This window comes from Cnephaeus nilssonii, assembly GCF_951640355.1.
Source record: "Cnephaeus nilssonii genome assembly, chromosome: 7".
In the NCBI taxonomy this organism is placed as follows: domain Eukaryota; kingdom Metazoa; phylum Chordata; class Mammalia; order Chiroptera; family Vespertilionidae; genus Cnephaeus; species Cnephaeus nilssonii.
The window spans coordinates 66,008,674-66,024,393 of NC_137078.1; the positions used below are offsets into that span (position 1 = coordinate 66,008,674).

At 48.4% G+C, this 15,720-nt stretch overlaps 2 pseudogenes across 2 annotated transcripts; one reads left to right on the forward strand and one right to left on the reverse strand.

The window, feature by feature from the left end:
• The first annotated feature begins 124 nt into the window (after positions 1 to 124).
• On the forward strand, positions 125 to 6,968 carry LOC307103011 (protein disulfide-isomerase A6-like; annotated as a pseudogene). Its single transcript has one exon. The product of its transcript is annotated as a protein disulfide-isomerase A6-like (transcript).
• A 4,390-nt stretch (positions 6,969 to 11,358) lies between these two features.
• On the reverse strand, positions 11,359 to 13,083 carry LOC307103745 (nuclear prelamin A recognition factor-like; annotated as a pseudogene). Its single transcript has one exon. The product of its transcript is annotated as a nuclear prelamin A recognition factor-like (transcript).
• Between the last annotated feature and the right edge of the window lie 2,637 nt (positions 13,084 to 15,720).

The following is a 15,720-nucleotide window of genomic DNA, read 5'->3' on the forward strand; positions in this document are numbered from 1 at the left end:
GAATATTTTCAGTTGGAAATTCTCACGAAAAACTATTTTAAAGTTGGCCTATATATGCTTATGGCAGGAAAATAGTTAATTTTAAATGTATTGCTTTATATAATAGATCAGAATATGGAAAATAATTTCCATCATCACCATCAAAATATGGAAAATAATTTCATCTCCTAAAAAGTTACCTTGCGCTCCTTTACACTGAATCACCTTTCCCCCATCCCTGGTCCCGGGGAATCATTGATCAGCTTTCTGTCACTATAGTTTCGCCTATGTTACTGGACTAAAGGGGTCCTTTTGCCTGTTAGCATCAAAACCAAATAAGACATGAACGGGAGTTTGCAGCCAAGAACATAAGGATTTATTGAGATGGTGCCATGCCCAGAGTCATAAGTAGCTCGTGCTCAAAGACCTGGCTCCCTGATGGCTTCTAGAGGATGGGTTATATAAGGAAAATCATTAATCATGGTGACTAAGGGAGTTAGGGTCATGGTCAGGGTTGTGGTTTCTACTGATTGGTCAGCACTAGGGTATCTGTTCCTGACCTTAGTGTTGCTTCATCTGTTTTCACAAGGATGTGGTTAGTGGGATCGTTCTGGACCTGAAACACAACTGAGGCCTACGTGTTCTTTCTAGTTTGACTGAAACTCTCTGTGGTCAACAGACCTGAGGCTTTGTTTCTAAGACTAGTGGATGCTGACCAGAACCTCATTGTTCTGAGGGCTTAATGATTAAGCAAGACAGAAGGGAGGTGGGTGAGACAGGATATTGGTGAGACCAGTTTCAGTCAAAGGCAAAACATCAAAATAACAGGGCAGATTAAAGAAAATAAGGTTCTTGCTTGGTTACACCTATTCTGGAATTTCCTATTGTGGAATATATAATTGATTTACAGTTGGATTGCAAAGTTCTTATCTTTATCTGGATGTCTGGTTTTTTACTCGGCCAAGGTAAGGGCACTGGTCTAACTGGTTACATATGTATGGCTTGATTACATGGCCAGAATAGCATGAAAGCCCTGCTGGGAACTTCTGCCTTGAACTCTCCCAAAGTCAAGAATCACAGATTATGGTGGTTCAGTCCAAAGATAGTGCTTTACATAAAACTTGGCATTGTAAGTTTTAAACTTTATTCTAGAACTAGAGGCCCAGCCTGCCCCCTCTCACAGTCTGGGAACCCTCAGGGGCGGGAGGTGACCCAGCGATTAGGGGAATGCAATGCCCCATCATACCTCTGCTGCTGCCACTGCTGGCAGTGCAAGCCTTGGCCAGCCCTGATTACCTGTGCCTCGGGCCGGTCCTGGGAGGCTAGCCAGCCGACATCTGAGGCTTGCCTGTACCTCGGGCGTCAGCTGGGCAGCTGCCATCCAAGGCTTGTCTGCATCTCGGGCCAGCCCTGGGCAGCTCAGGGGCTGAGGGGACTGGGGGACTCTGGAGGCAGGTGCCCTGGTGGAGCTGTGGGTGCTGCCATATTTGAGGGTGAGGTAGTCAATTAGCATATTCCCTCCTTATTGACTGTGGGCGCCGCCATCTCTGCAATGGTGTGAGGGACAATTAGCATATTCCCTCTTTATTAGATAGGATAAGAGTGGGGAACCTTTATTCTCCCAAGGGCCATTTGGATATTTATAACATCATTTATCAACTTAAAATTATTGACTTAAAAATTAGCCTGCTAGAGGGGACATGGGGCGGCAGGGGCGAGGCGCAGCAGAGCTGAGGGTCGGCAGGGTCGTGCAGTGGCCCAGACTCGGCCTAGTGCTGGGTCTGGTGAGCTTTACGCCTTTCTAATAGTGAATGGGCTGTATTCTTCTAGTGATGATGTAATTGAATTAACTCCATCAAGTGCCAACCAAGAAGTTATTCAAAGTAATAGTTTATGGCTTGTAGAATTCTTTGCTCCATGGAGTGGCCACTGCCAACGGTTAACACCAGAATGGAAGTAGAAACTGCTTTAAAAGATGTAAAAGTGGGTGCAGTTGATGCAGATAAACATCAGTCCCTCAGAGGTCAGTCTGGGGTGCAGGGATTCCCTACCATCAAGATTTTTGGGTCCAACAAAAACAGACCAGAAGATTATCAGGGTGGCAGGACTGTGGACGCCATTGTGGATGCTGCTGTGAGTGCCCTGCGCCAGCTCATCAAGAACCACCTTGGGGGAGGGGATACAGTCTGGAAGACAAGGTAGAAGTGAAAGTTCAAGTAAGAAAGATGTGATTGAGCTGACAACGGCTTTGGTAAGAATGTTCTTGACAGTGAAGATGTTTGGAAGATGTTGAGTTTTATGCCCCTTAGTGTGGACACTGCAAAAACCTAGAGCCAGAATGGGCTTTTGCAGCTACAGAGTGAAAGAACAAAAGAAAGGGAAGGTGAAGCTAGTGGCTATGGACGCCATGGCCAATCAGATGCCGGCTGGCCAGTATGGGATTAGGGGATTTCCTACAATCAAGATATTTCTGAAAGGCGAGTCTCCTGTGGCTTATGATGGGCTGTGGGCAAGATCTGACATCATCTCCCAGGCCCTGGATCTGTTTTCTGATAACACTCCACATCCTGAGCTGCTTCAGATCATCAGTGAGGACATCACCAAGAAGATGTGTGAGGAGCACCAGCTCTGTGTGGTAGCCGTCTTGCCCCATGTTCTTGACACAAACTGCAGGCAGAAATTCTTATTTGGAAGTTGTTCTGAAATTGGCAGACGAGTACAAGAAGAAAATATGGGGGTGGCTGTGGGCAGAAGCTGGAGTGCAGTCATCTTGAGAATGCGTTGGGAATCGGAGGGTTTGGATACCCCACCATGGCAGCCATTAATGCATGCAAGATGAAGTTTGCTCTTCTGAAAGGATCTTTCAGTGAGCAAGGCATTTAATGAGTTTTTCAGGGAGCTCTCTTTTGGGCAAGGATCTACAGCACCTGTAGGAGGTGGGGCTTTCCCTGCCATCAGCACCAGAGAGCTTTGGAATGGCAAGGATGGTGAGCTTCCTGTGGAAGATGACATTGATCTCAGCGACGTGGAGCTGTATGACTTGGAGAAAGACGAGTTGTGTGGCTCAGCACAACTTCCATTTTCTTTTCTTGGGAGCAGATGTTTCCAGCAGTGGAAGAACGTGCTTTACGATCAGACACATTGACCGTGGCCTTTTAACCAAGAAGTAGCACTTGATTGGTCATTTGAAAACACTGCAGCAGTGAACTTTTGCATCTCAAGAAAACAATGAAAAATTCTATGAATTGTAGCCAGTGGGTTGAGTGGTATTCTGTCAAGTACTATTTTGAAGAAAACTGCTGGGCTGTTGAAACACTTCCCCTCCCTCTGACTGCTGCTTGGGTGTTCTTAGAGGCTGTTTCTTATATGTGATTCTTTCATTTGAATATTAATGGCTTTTTCCATTAAAGAATAAAACAATACTTTGGACCAGCGGTCGCCAACCAGCAGTCGCCAACGGGTGGTCCACAGACCACTGGTGGTCCGTGAGGTCCGAAAGGTTGGTGACCGCTTTTTTGGACAATGCTAAAAAAAATTTTTTTTTAAATTAGCCTGCTAGAAAAAAAAAAAAGAAAAATAATTAGCCTGCTATATTTGGTCAAACGTTTAATTAACTCATCCCTAATGCCTTGGCAAGGCCAGACCAAATGATTTTGAGGGCCTTATATGGCCCATGGGCTAAACGTTCCCCACCTCTATTCTAGAAGGTGTATCTTGGTCTCTCATTGTGGTTTACATATTTATTTATTTATTTACTAGGGGCCCAATGCACGAATTTGTGCACCTTGAAAGAAACTGTGGGCCGAGAGGCTGCAGTGGGCACAGGGGCGGGTCTTGGCCCATCCTCTGCGCCCCACCAGGCCTCTCCCGCCGTGGCCCCCGGTCCCCTCTCTGCCAGCAGCTCACTCCTGCCGCTGCTGCTCCAACACGCTGACGGTGCCAGCCCCACTCACACCCGCTGATGGCATGGAGTGATTGGGGCTGGCACCAGCAGGTGCAAGCAGCAGCTGCTGCCGCAATCACCCCTCAGGAGCAGGGGGAGGTGGAGAAGCCCTGAGGGGCCATCGGGGCTGGTAGCCACCGCTTGCACCCGCTGATAGTGCCGAGTGTCGGGGCCAGTGCTGGGCACCAGCAGTGGGTGTGAGTGGGGCCGGTGCCGGCAGCTGCTGTGAGTACCGGGCGGGACCGTGGTGTGCAGGAGCAAAGAATTTTTAGTAACCACCAGAGGCTCGCCCCAATGACAGCGACTGGCACCCTGCCTTGGTCTGGTGACCCCGCTCACCGGCTCCACCATCCTGCCACGGCCAACACCCGCCATGTTCCACATGTGCCCCCTGGTGGTCAGTGCACATCATAGCAACTGGTTGTTCTGTTCAGTTGGTCTACTGTTTGGCTTATTTGCATATTAGGGTGATGATAGATAGATAGATAGATAGATGATTGATAGATAGATAGATAGATAGATAGATAGATAGATAGATGATAGATTATTTTTTAAAATCCTCACCTGAGGATATGTTTTTATGGACTTTCAGAGAAAGAGAGAGAGGAGAGAGAGAGAGAAACATTGATGTGAGAGAGAAACATTAATTGGTTGCCTCCCACACCCACCCTGACTAGGGATTAAACCCACCACCTTTTGGTGTATAGGACAATGCTCCAAACAACCCCACCACCTGGCCAGGGCTCATTGTGGTTTTAATTTATATTTCTCTGATGACTAGTGATGTTATCAAGTTAAATACAACTAAGAATGAAAAACTTTTTTTTTTTTATGCAAAGATCTTTTTTCCCCCTCCATTTATTTCCAAGAGGGGAAGGGAAAGAGAGAGAAACATTGATGTGATCCATTGCCTCCTGCACATGCTCCAACTAGGGATGGAACCTGAAATCTGGGCATGTGCCCTGGCAAGAATCAAACCCATCACCTTTTGGTACATGGAATGACACTCCAACCAACTGAGCCACACTGGCCAGGGCTAAAAACAGTTTTAAAGAACATACTCATTAAAACTGTAAAAAGAAAAAGATTGATCTCATTGTGGGATTCGGGATCATTGTTCCCTCTGGCAGGAGGATAGGGTGGGCTGGATGGAATATAGATTAGGTTATGGTCAGGGTTCTGTGTTATGTTTGCTGCTTATTACATGATCAAATCAACTAAAATAGTAAAATGCATAAAAGTGTATTGTGCATGATAAAAATTTGTGAACAGCCTGGCCGGTGTGGCTCAGTGATTGAGTGTCGACCTGTGCATCAGGTCATTATTGGTTCATTCCTGGTCAAGATGTATGCCCAAGTTTTGGGCTCAATCCCTGGTGCAGGGGGCATTTGGGAATCAGCCGATTGATGTTTCTATCTCTCTCCCTCTTCCTCTCTCTCAAATCAATAAAAACATTTTTTTTTAAATGTTGTGAACAAAGATTATGCTTAATCCAATTTGTGCACCTGACTTCCTAAAAGAGGAGGTGGTAGAGAACCCAATCTTCAGAGTGCAATAGTGCCAAATGTGTGTGTGGGGGGGGGGGGGCGGGGGGGCGCATATCCAGAGACCTGGAAGCTTAGCAAAGTTGCCTCAGTCTTGCTCATGAGTTCCTCTTTTGTTGTGACATACAATGGCCCATCTTTAGCAGAAGACCAGCCATGGGTCACAGTAGAGAGATAGCTTGGATCTGTAGTTTTCATTTTTGGGGAGTCACAAATATGTTTGACAGTCTGGTAAAAGTTTTGGTCCTTCTCAGGAAAGTACACACACACATACAAAACACCACATTTTACACATAATCTCAGGGGTTTGGGCATTCCCTAAAGCCCATCTATAAACCCCAAGTTTAAAAACCTTTGGAGCCCCACTGGTGTGCCTCAGTGGTTAAGCATTGACCTATGAACCAGGAGGTCACGGTTCAATTCCTGGTCAGGGCACATGCCAGGGCTGTGGGCTTAATCCCCAGTGTGGAGCATAAAGGAGGCAGCCAATCAATGATTCTCATCATTGATGTTTCTATCTTTCTCTACCTCTCCCTTCCTCTCTATGAAATCAATAAAATGTATAAAAAACAACAACAAAACTCCTTTGGATTAGAAGGTCTCAGAATTTAAGGGTCTTCAGGGGAAGGCAAGGGGGGCAAGCATGGCCAACTCAAATCATCCACTCTCCCCCTGCCAACCTGCTCTTTTTTCCTTTTGCATTCCTCATCTCCAAACACAGCACCACCATTCACCCTGCTGCCCAAGCCGGAAACTGCAGTTACCCTTGATGCCTAATTAATAATAGCAGTGACAGTGATCACTGTTGCATATCGAACACACTTACCTGAGCCAGGCTCATGCTAAGCATTGTTTTAAAGGCATTGTTTCTTATCCTCACAAAACTCCTGAGAGATAGGTGCTCTTTTTAAAAATATATGTTTTCATTGATTTTTAGAGAGGAAGGAAGGGAGAGGGATAGAAACATTGATTAAAGAGAAGCATCATCGATTGGCCATCTCCTGCACGCCCCTACCTCGGATCGAGCCACAACTCAGGCATGTGCCCTGGCTGCCCTGACTTGGAATCGAACTGTGACCTCCTGGCTCATGGGTCAACGCTCAGCCACTGAGCCACACCAACTGGGCAATAGGTACTCTTTTTTTTTTCCATCTTATAGATAAGGAAATAAGCTTAGCACTTAAGGAACTTTTAAAAAATTACAATCTGAAATTTCTTTCTTGAAATATCTCTTGTATCTTAGGTCAGGCCTTATTTTTCACTGAACAGTGACAATCGCCTCAAAACTGATTCCTCTGACTAACAAGTCCTAAATCCTTCCATTCTCTCCCACCTTTTCAAGCCACCCCTTATGTGTTGTATGGTAGCTAATCACAATTCTTTGCATCCTGTCTTGTCTGCTTCCCTCATTAAGAAACAGAGTTGATTTCCCCACCCCTTAAATCTGGGCTGACCTTATGATTTGCTTTGGCCAGTTAAAATTTCCTAGCTATTAGCTTGGAAACACACCAACCACACTTCACCTTAAATATGTTTTCCTTGCCCTAGCCCCGTGGTTGGCAAACTGCGGCTCGCGAGCCACATGTGGCTCTTAGGCCCCTTGAGTGTGGCTCTTCCACAAAATACCACGGCCTGGGCAAGTCTATTTTGAAGAAGTGGTGTTAGAAGAAGTTTAAGTTTAAAAAATTTGGCTCTCAAAAGAAATTTCAATCGTTGTACTGTTGATATTTGGCTCTGTTGCCTAATGAGTTTGCCGACCACTGCCCTAGCCGGTTTGGCTCAGTGGATAGAGCATTGGCCCGTGGACTGAAGGGTTATGGGTTCGAACAATTCTGGTGTAGGGCACATACCTGGGTTGCAGGCTCAATCCCCAGTAGGGTGTTTGCAGAATGCAGCCAATCAATTATTCTCTCTCATCAATGTTTCTATCTCTTCCTCTCTCTCTGAAATCAATAAAAATATATTTTAAAAATAAATATGTTTTCCTCAACCTGTTTCAACCCATGCCCTCTTTGGAAATATACAAAATGCTAGGCATTCTCTGTCCTAAATTTATTTGAAACTGTGGGGTAAGTTCACCATTTTGCACCTGAGTTTTCTCATCTGTAAAATGGGGATATTGTACTACTTTATTGGTTATTAAGAGAATTAAATGAACTAATGTTAGTAAAGTGTTAAGGACAGTACCTGACATATAGCATCAGTTATCCTATCTAATAAAGAGGGAATATGCTAATTGACTGCCCCACTCTCAAAGATGGCAGTGCCCACAGCCACAAGATAGCAGCACCCAGTCCCCTCAGCTCTGCTGGGGCGGCAGGTGCGCGGCAAGGCTGCCTCCAGAGTACCCAGTCCCCTCAGCCCCACAGCTGCCCAGGGCCATCCGAGGCTCAGGTAACCAGGGCTGGCCCAGGCTTGCGCTGCCGGCAGTGGCAGCAGCAGAGGTGTGATGGGGGTGTTGCCTTCCCCTGATTGCTGGGTCACCTCCTGCCCCTGAGGGCTTCTGGACTGTGAGAGGGGGCAGGCCGGGCTGAGGGACCCTCCGCTCCAGTGCATGAATTTTCATGCACCGGGCTTCTAGTATAAGATAAAATAATGTGACCAATAATGAGTCATAGCTATTGCAGTTTTATTAGGGAAATATTTTATTTTATTTCTTTAAATGTTTTTTATTGATGTCAGAGGAAAGGAAAAGAGAGGGAGAGATAGAAACATCAATAATGAAAGATAAGCATCAATCGGCTGCCTCCTGCATTCCCCCTACTGGGGCTCGAGTCTGCAACCCTGGCATGGACCCTAACTGGGAATTGAACCCTGATATCCTGGTTCATAAATTGAAACTCAGCCATTGAACCAGAGCAGCCAAGTGGGAAACTTTTTTATTTTGTTTCTGAGAAGTACTTACTTTTCACTTGGATCTGGTGACATAAGGATTAGTGTGGAGTCAGCTTGTATGCCATAAGGTCTTCTATCCAAAAAGGTGTGAGAGACAACATCTCGTGGGCGGCAAACTAGTTTTTGAAAACCAACATGCAGAAAAGCACATGCTTCCCTTCTTGATAAGCACTGGTAGAATATATTATTGGTGGGTTGTGTGTAAATCAAATCCTAACATATAGCAATGTTACTTAAAGAACTTATCTGGGGAATCATTCTGCAAAGTGAAGATGGCTTTTATAAAGCAAACTCAGGCAGTCTGGCTGCTGAGATGGACTGAAATTTTTTGTGTCTAAATCTGTCCACCCTGGCTAGATTTCCCCCAGGAGACTCTGGTCCTCTCTCTTTCCGGTTAAATTTGGTGGAACCAATGTTGTGCAAGTTCTAAAATTAGGCCTCAGGAGAGCTTTCGTCTCACCTTGGAACTCTTTATTTATTATTCTCCAAGTTTGCCGGTTTGGCTGGTAGTTCTGCTGAGATAAGCTGGGCTTGGCTAGGCTCACTCATATATCTGCAATCAGCGTCTCTGCTCCTCTTGGCTGGGCTCTCTCACCCATGGAAGGAAGGGTCTGAGCAGGGGCAAATGGCTGAGTAGGTTCTACTCCACATGGCCTCATCCTCAGGCAGGCTAGCTTAGACTTGTTCTCATGGCTGAGGCAGGGTTTCAGAAAAGAGAGAGAAAACAATTCTCTTGCACAACATTCTTTGCACTGTTTTCTACTAGTTAAAGCAAGTCACAAAGGTCAGGCCAGATTTACAGGGGTGGGAAAATAGACTACACCTTCTGAAAGGAGAAGCTACAAACTCTCTCCTAACTCAGAGGTAGTAGGGGGCCTCTGAGGTGGTAGTGGGGCTCAAGAACTGAGGGGAAAAACCTGACAGTGCTTTGAAAATTATCAAGTGCCCCACAGACAGTGATTCTGAGTGTGGTGTCCTACCTGACCTGTGCGACTGTGAGTTCCTTGGAATTGGGCTGTGTCCCCCTCCTGGCCTCCCTTTTGGTACTGAGGAGAAACTCACAGAAGTGAAAGGAAACAGAGAGTCAAAGCAGTTACTGAGGAAAGAGGCACACACACTGTTCTCTCATCCCCAGAACAAAGACAGATTTCAAACTCTCTGGAACCTGAGAAGCTCCCTTCTGCAAGCTTTCCTTCCTTGCAGCCCCACCCCCACTTCAGAGGGAGCTTGGCTAGGTAATACCTGTCTCTCCATTTGGCAGCTGAAGGCACATTAGGATGCTTGCTTAGAGTCACCAGCTCATGGGGAGAATCCCCTATCATGCTCAAGGAACCCACCAGGCCTGCTTGAGGAATTGCAGATAAGAGTAACCCTCCCTGACATACAACATCTGAGTGCAAATATATGCTGTTCAGATTCACGGTATGGTGTGGTATTAGATTATAGATGCTTTCCTGATACCACAAGTGGAGCTCTGGAAAGCCATCCCCACTGGTCCTTGCAACATCCTGCTCTTTCATTCCATTTGCCTCTGCCTCCAGCTTGCCTCTCCCCAAACCCTCCTCCTCATTGTCTTCCCAAAACACTGGTAGGAATGTATCACATCTATGATTAAAATAATGAGCTAATGTTTACTGAGCCCTTATCATGGGCTAGGTGCTGCTCTAAGTGCTTTATAATCTTCACAATTCTGCAGATGAAGAAACAGAGGCACAAGAGGTTACACTGACTCAAGGTTACACAGTAATTAAGTGGCAAAGTTAGTATTTGAACTCAGGCAGTCTGGCTGCTGAGATAGGCTTCTCAGGTGAGAAAACCCCTGTCGGTACATTTCTATTTTTCAAATACTATTATAATGATTAATATGCATGGATTGCTTGCTATATGCTAGGCCCTGTTCTGGCTGTTACATGTGCTAAGTTATTTTATTCTTACAATAGTACTAGATCATTGGGGTATAATATTATTAATCTATATATATAAAAGCCTAATATACAAAGTGTCCCCTTGGGAGTTCAACTGGGAGACGGGGAGTTCAATCACTTACTATGACGTGCGCTGACCACCGGGGGTATCACGGAATGAAGGAAGGCCCTGGCTGTCAGCCGGCAGCCAAGGAAGGCAGGCCCTGGCCAGCAGCTAGAAGAGCTGGATCGGCCCCGGGCAGGCCTAGGGACCCTACCCATGCACAAATTTTGTGCACCGGGCCTCTAGTAAATAATAACTATTTCGTGCACCAGGCCTCAATAACTAGAAGCCCGGTGCACGAAATTCATGCACTGGGGGGTGGTCACTCAGCCAGGCCTGCACCCTCTCGCAGTCCAGGACCCCTCAGGGGATATCCACCTGCCTAAGCTAACAGTTGGAAATCCCTCTCGCAGTCCGGGACCCCTCGCTCCTTACTACCCGCCTGCTCACTGCTCCTTACCACTCATCTCACTACTCCTTAGTGCTGCCATGGAGGCAGGAGAGGCTCACGCCACTGCCACTGCACTCACCAGCCGTGAGTCCTATCTTTCTGTGTAGTTGTCTATGGGCCAGCTGCTCTCTTCCTTCTCAATTAGGGCGAGCAGCATGTGAGGGCAGAGTGCACTGTCGAGGAATGCAGAGGGCTTCCCGGAGCTGAGGGGAGTGGCCAGACCCATGGGGTGAGAGGTGGACACAGAGGACACTATCTCACCCAATTTTGGGACGGGCTGGCTGGCCTTCATCTGCTTGACCCCACCCAGGGAGGGACCGAGCAGGGTGTCCACCTCTCCATTCTCCATCCTTCCATCTGTGACACCTGTCACCCTTGCCAGGCCTCCCCCAAAGTGAGTTCAGCTCAATCCCTGAATATAAAAGGGCATGGTGGGGGGCCTTCACTCCAGTGCCCCCTGATTCCTAGCGACAGGACCTGGTCGACAGGACCTGATCTCAGGACGGTGGCCACAGCTGCAGAACATAGATCTGTTTCAAGACAAGTTGAGAATGCAGACTTTCATATGAGCCCCTATTCCAAAAGGTGGCAGTTTATTCACATTGTGGCAAAGACACCTTCAAGAGTAACATAAGTGGGTAAAGTCAGGGCCAAACAGGGCCATTTCCTCATCCAATCTCTCTGAGGCACATGGACAGAACCAAGTCTCAGCTCTTCGTAGGACACTTCCGGGTTTTTTAAAGCCTAAAGGACAGTAGTCTGTCTCCATTCTTGTTCTTTGGGATTTTTTTCATCATCGGATAAAAGGATACGTACATTGGGGCAATCCTCTCGAGATACAATATTCCAGTTGCACCCATGTGATGACGACAGCGCCCCTCAGAGGGAGCCGACAGATGGGGAGCAGGGAATTCTGAAAACCAAAGCAATGACAGAGGTGCTAAGCCTTTCCTTCACGTGTCTGACACCCCTCTTCAGGAGGCCTGCAGGCCGGGCATCTGCTGGACCTTAACCACTTGATGTCCTGGCAGGCTGCCCTGGGCCCTGCCCCTCCCACCCCAACCACTCCTGGTACAGCTCCTGCACATGGGCGCTGGTCTCCGGGGGCCGCACCGGGATGGCAGTGTAGATGTCTTCCATCTGCCGCAGCAGTGCCCATCATCTGCCTGGGCCTGGCTCCTGCTGCTTAGGCATGCCCGGCACAGGCCAGGACCTCCAAAAAGTGGCAGGAGAACTTGCTTCAGGACCACTTCTGGATGTTCCAAAAGCCGTAAGCAGCCTCAAAGCGTAGCAGAACCTCTCCGTCCCTTTCAAGGGTGACCTCCTGGAAGTCTTTGTTCCTCAGGGTGCGGTAGGTGAGCACTCCCACGTCCTCATTGAACAGCTCCTTGGCCATGTGCCTGAAGATGTGTGCCAGGTACCTGTCGGAGCTGACACCCTCGTGGAGCCTCATCTCCTTCTCCTTCATGCCTCCAAAAAGAGTGTCTATGGCAGCGTCACTCGAAGCGAGGTCACTCTGCTCCATTATCTGGACAATTTCACCTGAGGTTAACACGCAGTCAGCACCATGGGAACTATGTAAACCTGTGGGAACATCTTCTCAAAGGGCCTCCAGTTCCTTGTCATAACATGGGGCCACAATGACGTGGAAAATCTTGTCTGGGGACAGGTTCTGCCATCTGGTGAAGTAATCCTTCACCAGAGAGCCCATGATCTGCTGGGGAGACTTGGCTGTGCAGAGGTGGAGGTGATGGAGTGACCCAGCACATGCTCTGCATATCAGTGCCAGTGGGGCAGGCGTAGGTCAGCATGGGAAGCCGGACCTCTTCCTCACGGTGCTGGCAGTACCGACGCACAAATTCCTTCTGACTTTCCAGGATGCTGAAGTCCACAGCTATCTTCATATCAAAGACAGTACATCCCAAGGCTTTTGAGAAAGCTGCAGAGCCTTCTGGATGCATCAGTGACACTGAGACTGAATTTAGCAGCAAAATAAGACAGAGACTAAAGACACACGGACACTGCCAGTACCTTGTGCTGTGAGGTATCACATTTCTTATTAAGGTTCAGAATACAGAAGTCCTTGGTGTTCTGTTGAGAAACTTGGACTCCTTCCTCTGTGGTTACCCAACTGACACACACCAGGCAGTCACTCAGAAATATCTTGGTATCGGCCAACTTATGGAATTCTCCCTTCTCTCTGTTCTCCTGAGTCGGACTCCGGACGTTGACTGTGGCATCCTCTTGGTCATCAGTTTTTGTTTTTTTTCTACATTCCTCTTTGTGCAGTGATCACACTTCATCTGGAGCGGGGCGGGCAGGGACTGGCTCAAGTGACCTGGAGGAAGCACAGGGAGAGAAATCAGTCACTGCTGGTTGCCCCTGGTGCTGCTGGTGGTATTCTTTCTTCCTTGTGGAGCATCTAGGGAGGGGAAGCAGCCGCAGTGCCCAAGGCTGAGTTCCAGGAGGCCGGCAGCGCTGTCAGGATCGTGCCAGAGGTGCTGGTCCGTTGGTGCCTATCCTGTCCTCTGGAGATTGAACCTACAGTATTACTAAGGAAGCCAGTCCCCAGTTCTGCCCCACCTCCACCACCGATTGATTAGAGTCTGAGGGCTGGGAAGAGGGACCAAGAGGCCTGCCTTCCAGTCCCTGTGCCACACTCAGGTCCCTGTTAATCATCCCCTGATCAATGGGAGCCTGCGGGCTGGGGGAGGTACCAAGCAATCTGCCTTCCACACACTCACCAGTCACTGCTTCAATGGATTCATTGGAGCCTCAGGGACCCCAGTTCCCCCATTAGCCATCCCCTGATCGATGGAGCCTGAGGGCCAGGGGATGGACTGGTCGTCCATTTGGCCATTATGGACCCTGGCTCTTTATATGTATAGACTAGTGGCCCGGTGCATGAAATTCGTGCACATTAAAAGGGGGACCCAGAGTCAAGTCCCCACCCACCCACATGCACCTCAAAATCACGTGAGACCCAGACCCGGCCACCGCCCCCCCCCAATTGGGCTAGATCCAGACCCGGCCAGTCCCACCCTTGTCAAGCCCCACTAGGCGAGGGCGTAGCCTCAGGTCCCCTGGCCCAACGCCAGGACAGGGGTTGTGGCCTGAGGTCCCTCAGATGGGGCAGGGGGCATGGCCTGAGGTCCCCCGTCAAGCCCTGCCAGGTGGGGGGCACAGCCTCAGGTCCCCTGTCAAGCCCTGCTGGGTGGGGAGCATGGCCTGAGGTCCCCTATCAAGCCCTGCCAGGCAGGGGGGCACAGCCTCAGGTCCCCTGGCCTGGTGCTAGGGAGGGGGGTGTGGCCTGAGGTCCCCTGGCCTGGCGTTGGGGTGGGGGAGTAGCCTGAGGTCCCCTAGCCCAGCGTTGAGCCCCGCCAGGTGGGGGGCATGGCCTCAGGTCCCCTGGCCTGGCGCTGGGGCAGGGGTCACGGCCTGAGATCCCCGTCAAGGCCCACGGGGGTGGGGGAAGGCGTAGCCTCAGGTCCCTGCTGATTGCTCTAAGGCTCCTTAAGGGAAATTGTCCTCAGTTGTGGGTGCATCCATATTTGTGATGGAGTGATGGTCAATTAGCATATTCCCTCTTTATTAGATAGGAATATATATATATGGATTATCCTCATTTTACAGGTATGGAAATTGGGGCACAGTCACATAACAAAGATGGGTTACCAGACACTCCAGCTTCAGAGCTAAGCTTTGAACTATGCTGTCTGGCTTCCCCCAGGCTGTTCAGGCCAAGGTCCAGCATCCAAGGCTCTTTGGGTTCATGCAGCACAATCTCTGAATTTCCACCAAAGCATGCCTTTTATTTCTTGGTCTATGCATGTTTTTATCCTTCCCAACCAGACCTTAAGCTCCACAAGGCCAGATTTGAGATCTGGTACATGTCTCAGTTTTTCCAGTTCATAGCAGGAGTCAGTAGATATCTTTTGAATTGAACTACAGAATGCCAGAGCTGAATTGTCTTGGGACCCTCTCTCAGAGTGTGACAGGTCAGTAAGCCAGGACAAGTGGAAAAGGGAAACTGAGACAGATAGCTGAACAAACTGACAGCACTTTACAGCAGGTACAGAAGGTCACCTCCCTAGAAATAACATCTAGGCCTCAGTTGAATTTCAGCTCCAGACCCAGAAAAGCAGCAAAACCAGATGGGTGACACCAAGACCAGTTGCAATGACTAATGACTCCCTGCCCTGACACTGATCAATCAGTGAAGATCATAACCTTGAAGTACACCTAGAAAACGGAAGCATATTCTGTTGAAACCTTCTTCTAAGACCTCCCCTAGGATTTTCACCTGCAAGAGGGAGATAAAAGCCTCAAGACAAAGGACTCAGAGTACTCTCTCCTTTCCAGGAGCACCACGTCTTCCCCCACAGGTGTCAATCCCTTAAATTAAGGGACCCCATGAGGCTTGCAACCAGGGCAGCAATGGGCAGTGGCAGTTTATCCCTGGCAAACCCCCTGAACCTGTCCCCAGGGCCCCTTTTTCTGACTTCCTAGAGCCAAAGCAGCCCAGCCTATACTCATTTCCCCCACCTTTCCTTGTTTCACTGCCCCCAGCTTTAATAAATGTCCTCTAAAATTTGCCTGGCCTCGTGTTGTGAAATTTTTCCTGCACGAAGTAAAGAACCCACACACTACCGACTGGCCCTAGGCAGACCTACTCAGGGCCAGGTCTCCTTTCTGGCAACAAGAGGCATGGAGTGATCACTCACTGTGATCTGAACATTAGACACTCTGTTTCTGATTCAAGGCTTGTATGCCTGATGCTTCAAAAGGCCAATATTCAAGACATCAGAGTTTTTCATAAGGAAAGGTTTATTGATGGAGAAGTTGCCACCAGCTCAAGAAGAAGTTTCCCAAACCCATATTAAGAGAGCTCAGAATTCAGGCTTCCTTTATGTCAAGGGCGGGGAGAATGGGTGCAGCAA